This window comes from Gossypium hirsutum, chromosome A10 (genome assembly GCF_007990345.1).
Source record: "Gossypium hirsutum isolate 1008001.06 chromosome A10, Gossypium_hirsutum_v2.1, whole genome shotgun sequence".
Classification (NCBI taxonomy): Eukaryota; Viridiplantae; Streptophyta; class Magnoliopsida; order Malvales; family Malvaceae; genus Gossypium; species Gossypium hirsutum.
In genome coordinates this window covers 19,095,718-19,109,832 of record NC_053433.1, presented here as the reverse complement: position 1 = coordinate 19,109,832, position 14,115 = coordinate 19,095,718, and the positions used below count along the sequence as shown (strand labels likewise).

Below are 14,115 nucleotides of genomic sequence, written 5' to 3'. Positions count from 1 at the left end.
GTTAAAAGTAACTAAGATATTATTGGTAATATAGAATCATAGAGTATTGTATTTTGTCACTAAACAAATAATAAATTAATTTTTGTATGTTAACATTGCATGACATTGATATTTCCTTATTTAATTATTTTGATATCTTAATTTTTAATTGTATAAATAGATAAAATTCGTAAATATTAAATTATTTTTTATATAATGTACATAGATTAATTTACTTATTTTTAAATTAAAAAAATGTAAAATGTAGTTTGATTTTTATTACAAGTACTTTTGTAGTGCATTTACCAATATTATGTACATTTATTGTTATTATAATTTATTCTATACAACTGCCCAAGAAGTAAGAGCACTGGAGCACACAAAGCGACAAAAAGATTCACTAGAAATATAGCCATTAGCTAGCCGCTGTAACTTGTAGAATTTTCGAGTCCAGCAATCTCAATGGCTTCATTGACGCGTGCATCCAATGTGGTCAACATGCGAGGAACGGACATGCCACCAGAGATGACAATTTCTGCACCAAATAAATGAAAATTCAAACCAAGATATTACATTTCTCCCATAAAAAGCAATACAAAACCATGTGTTTTTTGTTGCATATGTTGGCCTGAAAATCGTACCAATTCCTTCTCGAACAGAGAGGTTAGGCCTTACAATACCATTGGAGCTTATGAGGAACACGTCTCCAGTGTAAAGGTGGTTGGAGGGTACGTAGACACAGTTAAGTTCTTCTGAACCTGCTGAACTCCCATGAAGAATAACTGTTGAAGTGATGAAGCCAAATCCATATTCTCCAATCCGCGGATGTCTAATAATTGCCACTTCTTTGAATGCCTTCGATTTCTGATCTGGAATTCATATGTATATTTTCATACTGCTTTTAAACAATACTCACACTCCTTTTAACACCCTTGTATTTCTGGATATGAATATGCAGATGTAACCCTCAAAAAAAATTAAAATAACCCATATACTAACATCAGAATCCACGTAACATAGATTAAAGAGGTTCCTGAAACTAGTGCTTGTGTTTTAGTTGCTTAATTACCCGGTGATATTGCTGTACTTATTTGTTTGGAAGCTGAGTAAATATAGCTAATGAGCGGCATTTTCTTGATTAACCATTCTCCCAAACTAAGAACAGATGCTCCCAACTATGAGGACATGAACACACCAACTATGAAGATGAATGTGATAGAGATCACAAATCCAAGACCTGTGAAAGCATTGCTTAACGTTAGAGCTGGCAAACCCCCCCCCCCCCAAAAATACCCAAACCAATACCAAGGAATGAAAAAGAAACAACAAACCAACCAAATATGCTGATCCCAAGATGCTTATAGACTGGGGAGAAAAATCATCGACAAAGTGAATGAACCACCAAGTTGTGTAGAATGTAATTGCTATAGGGAGTAAAATGACGCTGCAAAAACAAAGTCAGCTAGCTACCAATCAAAATACATTAGCAATAATGTTGGTTTAATAGGAAGACAAGATATATATATATATATATATGGAGCTTACTCAAATCAAACATATTTATAGAATGTAATCGATAATCGCATTAGATTTCAAATTCAATTTAAACTGATCCGCTAACTCTGGTAATTTTCCCATGACTAGTAGTTTTAGGACTGTGCCCTTTTATGTTATCCATGCGAGTTTCAGACATGGGTATGTATTTGGTGTAGTTGATATATTTTTTGAGGCTGTTTTCTTTAATTTAGAAGATCCCCCACTTGAGTCCAAATTCAACACATACTAATTATTTGAGTTTAGCGGCATTACTTTAGGACTAGATTGAAATTACAGAATCTGTTATTCTGGTGTTGCCAAAAGCAGTAGAAACTGGCAAAAGTTACGGATTTACTCTAACAAAATTCAAAATCATGCTTTCCTTAGCTGAAAACTTGAACAACCAACACAAAATTTGGTAAATGAGTTGGCTAAATACGCAAGTAATAGATGTTTTAAAACAAGAGAAGAACTAACCATCCAGTCATAAACTTTTTGGAAGCCCAGCTACGGATGACTCTGTAGAATGCCTGCAAAGAAGAAAATAAACCAACTTCAAACATCTTAAACTTTACTGCAAATCTGAAAATTTTTCATCAAACTTGATCTAATTTGCATCTGTTACTGTCCACATATCTTAATTAGTAGCAAAACCTAAGATAGTTAACAAAAATACCTTTATTGGCGAATCTCCTATAAGTTTCAATCGCGAATCATATCTTTGCTTCTGAACCAAGTAAAGAAGATTCTGAACCATAGAAAACTTATCCTTCAATGAAATTCAAGGAGATCGAATTTGAGACAACTTTTTATTCTTCTACACTAACTGAACTTAACCGCTAGATATTGCTGCAATTCAATATACATCGAGAACTCTCTTGATTTAAAGCATTTAAGAAAGTATGCGTATCGAATAAGTAATTTAAATAAGAAAAAGATGGAATACCTCTTTGCTAGAAGAATGAGGAATGGAAGGAAATGAAGAAGAAAATTCGGCACCATATTCACAGTTATTTACAACAGACACTGGAATCAAATTTAATTGCTGCTCTTCTCTCGTCTCCATTTTTTTCTGAGCTCCGTTAACGATTGGTTGAGGAGGTGCCCTCCCCTTTAAGCGACGAACTCTTTTTCATTTTAAATTTAGGTGGGCCACTTAGAGCCTATTAACGTCATCTTTATGAGTAAGTCAATGTCGAAAGGAAACTGGTCCGCATCATGTTACACGTGTCTCTTTTTCATTAAATAAACACGAAAAATCACTACACAGATTTTAATGGAATTAATTCAGAGATTCTATTTGTAAATTTAAGACTATTGTAATCGTATTGATTGACTTGTTTACAATTTTGGTGACATTGTTGTGACAGATTTTCTTCACAAGTAAACAAACTTTAACATGCTAAGTGTGATTATCTTTTCCTAAGTGTTTGACATGCCTTTTTTATTTATATATGACTTGTTGGGAATAGTAGCAAATTAATTAAGGAAGTTTTGTAGTTGATATTTAGTTGGTTTGAATTGTCCATGTCCTCCACGTTTAGTAGAACTATGAGAGCACAATCGAGTAACATTAGTAACATTTGTGAGTGTGAGTAACATTAGTAACATTTGTGAGTGATTTTATGTAGTTTGGACCAAGTTTTTTTTCAGTTTATTTCATTATAGTTGTATAGTAATTTGGCTACAATGAGAATGAGTGAGGTTAGGCATAAATTATCTCTTGTATTGTGGAATTGTTGTGAATTACTCTCCAAGCAAGGTCCCAAGACATAGATTAGATTCGAACTACGTAACTGATTGGTTGTGTTATTCATTTTACTTTTTCAGTTTTAATTTGTTTCTTTAATCGCAACTCACATTACAAGTTAACTAACAACTCAACGTTTTCAATTGATATCCTAGTTAAACACTAAATTTACTTGATAGGGTCCTGCTGTTGGTTGCTGAATAATGGAAGGGAGTTCAATTTCTAGACCATCTATGCTTAATGATTGAACTATGTCTATTGGAAGGCACATATAAGAAGCTTTATAAAGTTTATTAAGGAGAAGGCTTGAAAGGTTGCTCTAACATGTTAAGTGCCACCTACTAAAGAAACTAATGGAGTTTGAACCACCACTTGGTTAACAAATAAAGACAAATCATTCAATTACAACTCAAAGGCCTTGAACACTATTTTCAATGTTGTAGATCCTCGCAATTTAGGTGCATCTTCGAGTATGTTTTTGTTCATGAAGCTTTGACAATTCTCAAAACAATAGATGAAGGCACCACTTTTGTGAAATAGTCGAAGCTTTATATGTTAACCACCAGGTTTGAGAATTCTCAAAACCGCTAGTACTTGTTCAACTGTCGGTAATCAATACAGATTCGCATCAACCCGTCTTTTTTTCTGACAAATAGTATTGAAGCTCCCTAAGGCGATATACTGGAACGTATAAAACCTCAATCTAGAAGATCTTGAAATTGAACTTTTATCTCTTTTAGCTCCATTAGTGTCATACTATATGGAGTAATAAACAATGAAGTTGTACTCGGGTAAACTTCAATTGCAAATTCAACCTCACGATCATGAGGTAATCTTGACAATTTTTCTAGAAACACATTCGGAAACTCACATACTGTTTGGATCTTATCCATTTTGCTTTCATTCGAGTTCAAGTTAATAAAATATGCAAAATATGCGTCATAGTCTTGATTTAGAAGCTTCTCGAATCGATGAAATGATAAGAGTAGAATCACTTGACCTTATGCCTTTGACTTCAATGGTCTTGCCTTCATAACTTTAAATAGAGAACTTCTTTTTACAGCAGTCCAAGATCACATTATGTTCGGTCAACCATTCCATTTCTAGAATTACATCAAAAATTTCAAATGGCATAATCAATAGATCAACTGAGAATGATTTATTCTAGATTTCTAATGGACAGCGCCTGCACACTTAGTTAATGAGCACAGACTATTCTAAAGGACTTGAAACAACTATTTCCACGCTTGACATTTTAGATTTCAATTTTCTCGATTTCATGAAGCTAGAATTAACATATGAATGCGTAGAGCTAAGGTCAATTAAAGCATAAACGGGTATAAAACATAAAAGAAATATCCCTGCTACAAAATTGGTAACATCACCCTTCTCTTTGGTTCGGACCACATAGTCTCGTACAGGAGCTCTAGCTTTAAATTGTTGTGTTGTCGAATTAGTTTCTTTTCCTTGGCTACCCTTTGCAACTAAGTCACCATGGGTAATTCCCTGACCTCTACTTGCAGGAGTACATCTCTAAGTAATAGCAGAAACATCATTAACATTTTTTGTGCATTCTCAAGCAAAATGCTCTAGGGGTTTGTATCGAAAACACGCCCCTATATTTTTTTAACGTTCACTTCTATGCCTCCTTTTGCAAAGCTCACAATTCAGGATGCTTACATCTTCTATCAAACCCCTAGTACTACCTACGGATACTGATGGTTGTCTAGCCCAGTCTTTCTCTAACCTGATATTCTATGGAGTTGATCTGTAGGAACCTTGAGATCTCTAGCTTGCTTAGGTAGGGGGTTGCAAACTAATGGTCCCGACTCTTTTTTCTAATTCTCGGGAATGTTCAACTTTCTTATCCAAGCCCATGGCTTGTTCAATGATTTTTTTCTCATTCAGTTAAATCAACAAATACTTTAAGCTTCTGTAAAACTAGCTGAACTCTAAGCTCATTTCTTATTCCCCGAAGGAATCGCTTGCAACTTTCCTCATTGGTGGGCACTAACTCGAGGGTATACTTTCTAAGTTGCAAGAATTCTCACTCATAGTTTACTACCAGCATATCACCCTATTTTAGCATCATAAATTCTTGCTTTTTATCTTCTAGATACAATTCATCGACATATTTTTTTGAAACTTGAACTAGAAGAACATCCAAATAACTTGATCGGGTGATTGTTAACCACTATTGGTATGCTTCTTCCTTTAGAAGAGATACCACACAAGTGACACACTCAAGCGGTGAACATTCTAGCGGTTGGAAAACTCACTTGGTTGATTCCAACTAGATTTTAGCTTAGGAAAGTTAAACACCTTTCGATCCTTTGAATTCTGTTTCTCCATACTTTCACAACTCACTTATTGGGGCTCGCCAGGTTACAACTATCAGTGTAGTTTGTGGAGCAGCTCCAATTACTCTTTAGAGTACATTTGTTATTTTGCGGAGTAAATCTTAGTCGCGTCGACCCTCTCAACGAGGTCTGTCAGCTCTATTTCGTCGAGCATAGGTTTGATCAACACTGTGCTCCTCAATCTCACCTCGATTCTCACCTTCAATAGAGTGGTCACTGCTTTTCATTTCTTCTTCAATATTTATCAATTTCTTAGACTTTTTCAACTATAAAACAGAAAAATCCATAATCAGCATCCAAATCTTGACTCTGACTCAACTTGACCTTGGCATCTACCTCTAGACTCAATTTTGAGCTCGACTAGTCCGAGTATCAACTAAACTTGTAACTTTAATACCACTAAATGTAACACCCTATACCCAACCCAATTTTCAGGTTTGAGCTACGGGATGCCACATTTGTTATCGGAGCAATTATGAACTAATCACAACTCAATTCAACAGTTGATACATATGTATTGTCTACTAGACATATGTTCCAAGGAATTTTAATTAAATAATAAGATATCCATATGTATGACAGGTATATAACCAACAACTTTTCCTAAGTTGTCTCTTTTCTTTGAAAGGTTATATTAAGAACTCTTGTTTTGTTAGTTATCTTTATATCTCCACATCTAGTGGTGAGAAGAATTATTACTAGTGAGAAATCAAATATTTAAGTAATTAGTGTCATAATCCATAGAAATGATGTAATTTATACTTAATGTTTAGGTGTACGACAAGTACACAACCAAGACCTTTGATACCTCATCGATAACTTAAGTTATCTTCACTCCTTAAATGGTTCTCTTGGTAATTATTGTTCTTCTCTTATTTATCTTCATTTTTTTCACTTCTGGTAGTGAGAAGAATTAATATGACCATTCCTTTTACGATTATTATAAAGTCACTTACTACGTCCACGTGAAAGACTATGTTTTTATATATTGTTATATTTGCTCCAGGGAAAGGAGCAAACCTAATACAATGAGCTTTATTGTTTTTTTTTCCATTTAATGTCTCATTGTTTAATTCAACCATAAGTAAACATGACATTAATTCATAATGTATCTTAAAATATTTTTCATGGTATTGTTTCTACAATAGCACATTTAAAGTATGAAAAGTTGAAAAAGTTTTTTCTAACAAGTTCTCATTAGTACTATTATTCCCACATAATTGAGAACTCGTCTCAAATACTGCAGATTTATAATCATTTACATATTTAAAATATTGCAACTTCAGGTGCACCCAATCATAATGAGTTTAGATAAATTTACCATATCTTGATGGTCATACATTTCTCTTAAATTAATCCACAATTCAAGTGAATCTTTTACAATCAAAACTCAATCTTTCTCAATCCTTTTCAAAATCAAAATATGTAGATACTCATAGTAAGAGTGATTCATACCAAATATAATCTTTTCTTCATTCACAATCTCAATATGGGATCCATTATAGTGAATAACTTTTAAAACCAATACAATATCCATCACAAAATTTGATACTTCAGATATTGAAATATTAGCTCTTTTAGAGCTTTCAACTAATTTTGTACTACCAAATATTGCTTATTGATTTTGTTTTAGTACTAAATAAGAAAATATTGCATTAATGTTGGTTTTGTTTCAGTACTGAACAAGATAATTTCCACTTGTAAAGATAATATTCATTGTTACAAAACATTTGGGCATACAATGGGTATATGACCAATGATATTTCATATCACATTGAAAATGTAAATTATCTCTATCCTTTGAAGGATATAATCATGTGATAAGTGACATAATCCTTTGAAGAGTTATCAAATTCATGATTATATCCTTTTAAATGTATTTTTGTTTGCATTCACTTCAAGGAATGCAACATATCTTGTAGGACGGAAGTCCTAATGAATTCTTTATTTAAAGGGAACCAATATTATAAAATCTTATATCAAGTTAATAAAATTAAAATTTTATTATAAACATAATGGTGGATCTAAAAAAATTAAAATGTTATTTAAGATAAGTCTAACTTCTTAACTACATGAATTGAAGTTTTAGACAACTTAAATAACAACTCTAATTAACTAGGTGGAATAGAACGGTTTAAAAAAATTGTAGTTGTATCGTAATACCTTTGATATTACTTGTAGGAAGTGAATGGCTCAAGGGATAGTCATCCAAAGCAGCAATAAAATGCACCACCATGGGACATTCAATCAATATTCCATCGAATCTATAGCATCTTTGAAATTTTGGAACACCATTTGCTTAAACTGGATCTATGACATCCAATCCTGGAACAACCCATTTTAGTGGTGTCGAAAATAGTGATTTTGGGACCACAATTACGAAGAGTGAGTTATTATTTTAATATTTATTTATTGTCTAAGGTATTATCTTAGAGTCTTGTTAAAGTTTCGTTAAGAAATTCTGAAGTTTAAATGGTTAATTAAGTAAAAATGACTAAATCATCAAAAGGTATAAAAGTTGAATTCTATTAGTCAAAAGGGCTAAATGGCTATGAAATCTTAAATTAATGGACTAAGATGGTAATTTATACCAATTGAGTTTATAGCGGATGGCTTTGATGAGTAAATGCATGAAATTTTGTTAGTTTTTAAAGGACAAATTAGTAATTTAGAAAATAAATAACATAAACTAAACAAATAAAACAAAAGTAGCCATCTTCAACCTTTAATTTTCCTTGTTTCAACTGGAAACCATAGCAAAGGAGGAGCTAGGTTCGGCAAGTCATTTTGCTAATGCATGGTATGTAATTTTTGGTCATTTTTAATGATTTTTATGTTTTTGTGATCATATTAGCTTAATTTATTTAGCTCAGGGTTAATTTGCAAAACCATTAAAGGTTGAGGGACTTGCCATGGTTGTTTTTGAATAGGTTTTGGAGTTATTTGATAGATTATTAATCTTGGTTGAAAAACAAACATGTTTTATAAAGTGATTTTTGGTGAAATTGTATTTAAGGATTTATTTGTGAAAATAGTAAAATTTCATGGTAAAATTATGAAATGATGATTTAAGTGGGTTGATATGAGTCCCTAAGAAATTCGGTTAGCTTTTATGGAGGATTAAAATGGTTAAATTTCAAATTATGAACTTAATGACTAAATTGTGAAAAGTTAAAATGTTAGGGGTAATTTTGTAATTTTACATAAATATGAATTATGGATTGAATTGAATTGAATTGAATACTTGAAGTACTTAATTGAATGAAATTATCTATTTAGATCAAGATAAACAACAACCAGATTTAAATCGAGGAAAGACTAAAGTTTTGGATTCAATTGCAACTCTACTTTTACGACCAAAGTTATCGAGGTAAGTTCATATAAATTATGACCATATTAATGTTAGTTAAATTGATTATTTTCTATATTGTGTTAATATAAATGGACTTGAAATTGCATATGCATCGATGTTTGAGTAATTGATGGACAACGAATCCCGTTTGAACCTTAAGTATTCTTAGGATACGAATGACATGTCATTAGGGATTTCATGTTTCGGGTGCTAATCTTGAATGTCCTACCGATGGTTGAGGTCCTGCATTTTCTACGGATTCTCCATAGCTCGAGCAGCATCGTGCAGCTATCATTCTGACTCACAACTCCTGTGAGCAAGCCCATTTCACAGCTCGCGTGAGCATTATTGAAAAGGAAAGGTTACGGTTATATGGAAAGGCACACTATGTGTGAGCATTCCCAAGTATCCGATGTAATTCTAGATGGTTCAACGGGTAAGTAAAGGAAATGGCATGGTAAGTACACAAACAGAATAGTTTATGATCATATGAAAAGGTTGATGAATTAAATGATGTGTATATGAAACTTACTTACTATATGATTGAATTCATTTGTATCATGGATAAGCATACTAACTTGTGAGTTTGATGTGCTTGTATAATCTTTTACTAGGCTAATGGTCTTGGTAATGACATTATGCATATTTTATAGTTTATGCTAAAGAAATGTAAGTTATGTTTGAGTTTATACAAGCTTACTAAGCACTAGTTGCTTACGTAGTTACTTTCCTTTGTTTTATAGATAATCGAAAACTCGACCGGTTGGAAGCTCGTCAGAGACTTATCACACTATCCAACAACCATTTTGGTAGTTTTTGAGTAATTTGGCCAAGGTTATATTTGGCATGTATAAGACCTTTTGTAATGGTATTTCTTGAATGTGTGATGGATGTTTTGGTATGTTTATGCTTTGAAGTTTATGTTTGGTTTGATAGATTTTAATGCCTTATCAAGTTAGGTCATTTTAGCCACTTTTAAGTGCTTGTATATAATATCTTTTTGGCATGTTTGTGATGGCTTGTAAATGGTCATATGTGATGTCATTTGGTGGATAAAAGAACTAGGTTCTATGCTTGAAATGTGGCTATGTTGCTTTGATTTGATTAATGACGTTTTGATACAAATATGGTGCCTTTGAATGACATATTGGTTAGATGAAATAGGATGTTCGAAATGGTATGTTTATAAGTGTTTGAATGATGCTTAGGTTTATTGAATGTGTGCACAAATGGAATGGATGGTTAGGTGTGTTTTAGCCTTGAAATGACATCTTTTTAAGGTTAAATATGGATCACATGGCTTGTAACACAAGTTATCACACAACCACGTGTCTTTTGTAAATTCCTAATGCATTAAGTCAGTGAGTTATATGGTGTAATACCCCGAAAATTTTTACAGTAAGATATTATCCTTGATATAGTAAAATAAGAAAATAAAGTGACAAAAAGGGAAATTTTGAGTTATGTCAATATTAGGAGTATATTATGATATATTAATTCAAGAAAGGACTAAATTGTAAAAGTAAGAAAAGTTTTGTTGCACAAGAGTAAATACTCAAAATTTGAGGAGTTAAAGTGTAAATATGAAAAAGTTGAAGGACCAATAGTGTAAATATTTTAAGGGTGGAATGATCTAGAAACTAAGGAAAATGGATGAATTAGGACCAAATTGAATAGGTGAAGAACTATGAGGGACTAAATTATAATTTTACCAAATTAAATGATGACTCAAGGATAGAATTTTAAAAGATACTAAAGGGCAAAATGGTCAATTGAAAGAGAGATAAATCTAGAAAGTAATGATAATGTTGATGATATTTTAAAATTATTTAATTAGATAAATATTATTTTAATGAGATATTTTATTATTTTATTTTTATTATTTTATTATTATTTATTTAGTATAAAAGGGAGAAAAAATGAATAATTTTCATCATCTTTCCCATGCACTAATTTGAGAGGAAGAGATAAAGAAAGAAAATTTTGCTTTCTTTACAATTTGGTCCTTCTACAAAAAATTTACCATTTTCACCAAAAAATCAAAAGAATTTCCATAGCTACCAAGAGAGAAAAATGTTAAGGAGACTATGGGAAGTTAGAATATCAAGTCGGATTCAAGAAATGGAAGCTGAAGGAGAGAGAAAATCAAGATGAAGATTGAAATAAATAGAACAAGGTAAGAACATCATGATTTCAATATATTTTTAAGTTTGATATTATTTAAAAAGCATGGGATTGATGTTAATGTAGAGTTTCATTACATATGGTCCTATGTTCTTGATATGTTAGTGAAGAGAAAATAAGAGAAAGTGAAGAGAAATAGTGTAGAGAAAGAAAATAAGGGTGTTATAAACATGGTAATTAATATCTTGCACTAAAATAGTTTTAGGCAGCAACAGTGGTCTAACTTTGAAAAATCACAAAAATTTCAAAAATCGAATTATAAGTTTAATAAAATATGAAATTAAATTTTATCGAGGCTAGTTTTTCATAGAAGAAACAATGTAAGCAATGAAATTGTAAATTGTGAGATATAACAAATTTAGTTAGACAATGTCAGAATGATTTCGGGTTCCCTTGTTCTGAATTTGGAAAATCATAAAAAATTGGATAAAAATAATTAGGGGCTTAAATTTATATGCTTAGAATTATGAATGAGCCTATTTTCAATATAAATAAACGGGAATATCATTTGAATCTTGTACAAGGAGATAATTAATTTTTAGTGAAGAAGGGTCGGAACTGTCAGACAGCAGAATAGGGGTGACTTTAAAGAATAAACTGTACTTATTGGATAAATCAAAAATTTTAAAAATTTTATGGTAAGAATATATATGAGTCTAGTTTCATGGAAAATTAGCGGATCTAAATTTTAAGTTATGTAGATCAAGATAAAAATAATTAAGTGACTATGACACAGATGGACAGCTTTGAATAAATTTATAAGTAAATAGTGAAATCATAGATAATGTTACTTATAAGAATGATATATACATTAAGGATGTGGAATGGAGAGGAGGAGGAGGATGAAAATAAGTATATGAATTTTCAGCTAGCAAGGGTTTACATTTAAAATGGATAATTTGTATGTTTTAGACTCAGGGACTAAATTGAATAAAAGAATAACTGTAGGGGCAATTTTGTAAAAATGTCAAAAATGACCAAAATGAAGGAAATGAATTTTTTTATTGATTAAATTAATAAATTGAATGAAATTATTAATTTGGATCAAGATTGGGTAAAAATTGAGGAAAATGAAAAAGTTTACCAAAATGCCCCTAAATCTTGATATTTCTGCATTTTTGCCAGGTAAGTTCGTGTAACTTGAATTATATTCTTAAATGCTTGAAATGTATGTTATTGATGTGAATATGATTTGAATGTTCATTATATGAAAATTGATGAAACATTGATATATTTGATAAAAAAAGGGAAGAAATCCCGGTTGAATGAAAGGAAAATTCGATGGATCTCTGAAAAGGAATTGACGGTAAAAATGATCTAGCCCGGACGGGTGACCTATCCTGATATAGCCCTCCGGAAGAATACGTGTAAAATGGATTTAGCTCGGACGGGTAATCTGAATTAGGGACTGAATTTAGCCTGAACTGCTAATTCAGATCCAAACTCATTAGAGTAATTGTTGTTGCAGGGGATTTAGCCTGGACTGGTAATCCCGCTGTAAGGATGAGGCTTGCGGGAGTGTGTTTTTTGAAATGAAATATGTAAGACCATGGTTGAAAGATATCATGGCAACATGATATGAAATGTGTAAGACCATGGTTGAAAGATACCATGGCAACATGATATGAAATGTGTAAGACCATGGTTGAAAGATACCATGGCAACGTGACATGAAATGAAAAAGACCATGGTTGAAAGATACCATGGCAACATGATGGGAAATGAAAAAGACCATGGTTGAAAGATACCATGGCAACGTGACATGAAATGAATAAGACCATGGTTGAAAGATACCATGGCAACATGACATGAAATGAGTAAGACTATAGTTGAAAGACACTATGGCATCATGTCAAAGATAAATAAGACCATGGATGGGAGATGATATGACATCTGTTGAACAATTGATATTCAGATAATATGTATCAGATGACGAATGATTATATGAAATGGTTGTATGAAATGTTTACAAGAACTGATCATGTGGAAATATATGTACAAAATAGTTGTATGAAATAATTATGAAGATAGATAAACGAAATAAGTATAAGTACATGGAATATAATTTATGTTAAGTTTGATATAAACTATTACCGGAATAAATATACATAAAATATATGGAAATGATGGAGCATGAAATATTGATATAATAAAATGAATGATATATACTTATGAAGAAACGGTAAGAGAATGATATGTTTTATGACATGTATATATATGATTATCTTTGATATGTTGATACAAGGAAATTATGTAAGTAAAGACAATTATTAAACTCAAGTGTGACATGTCGAGAAAATAAGTATATCAATGTTGAATTTATATGATATATGTACTAGTATACTAACAATGTTGTTGTTTGATGCTTAGACAAGTGCCAAGCTATTGATTGAATGGTAATATATTTATTTATATGATGCATTGAATCGGTAAGTATTTAATTAAAATTTTTTTAAGTGATCTACAAATTCTAGTAATGCTTCGAAACCCTGTTTCGACGGTGGATATGGGTTAGGGGTGTTACATATGGCCTAACACACGACCTGCGACATGGCCGTGTGTTGCAAGTTAGAGAGTTACACGGTCTGACACACGGCCTGTGATACGGCCATGTGACTCAACTCAGTGAGTTACACAGGTAGAGATACGGGCTGGGACATGACCGTGTGTCCCTTTATTCAATTTTTACAAGGATGTGTGACCCCTGTTTTCAAAATTTTTAACTTTTTCTCAAATTTTTTGTTTTGTTTCAAATTAGTCCTGAATTGCTTCTAAGCTATTTTTAGGGCCTTGAAGGCTCGATTAAGGGACAAAATGCATATGATTGATTGATTTTTAATTAAGATTAATTTATTTAATAATATGATGCTAAATGTTTTTCAATTTTTTGGTAATACTCTATAACACTAATCAGGTGACGGAGACAGGTTAGGGATTTTACAAATGCTGAATAA

The 14,115-nt window shown here is 31.8% G+C and overlaps 1 pseudogene; it reads right to left on the bottom strand.

Annotated features, from left to right (window-relative positions):
- Positions 1 to 235: 235 nt before the first annotated feature.
- Positions 236 to 2,669, bottom strand: LOC107900633 (protein LIKE COV 3-like; annotated as a pseudogene).
- Between the last annotated feature and the right edge of the window lie 11,446 nt (positions 2,670 to 14,115).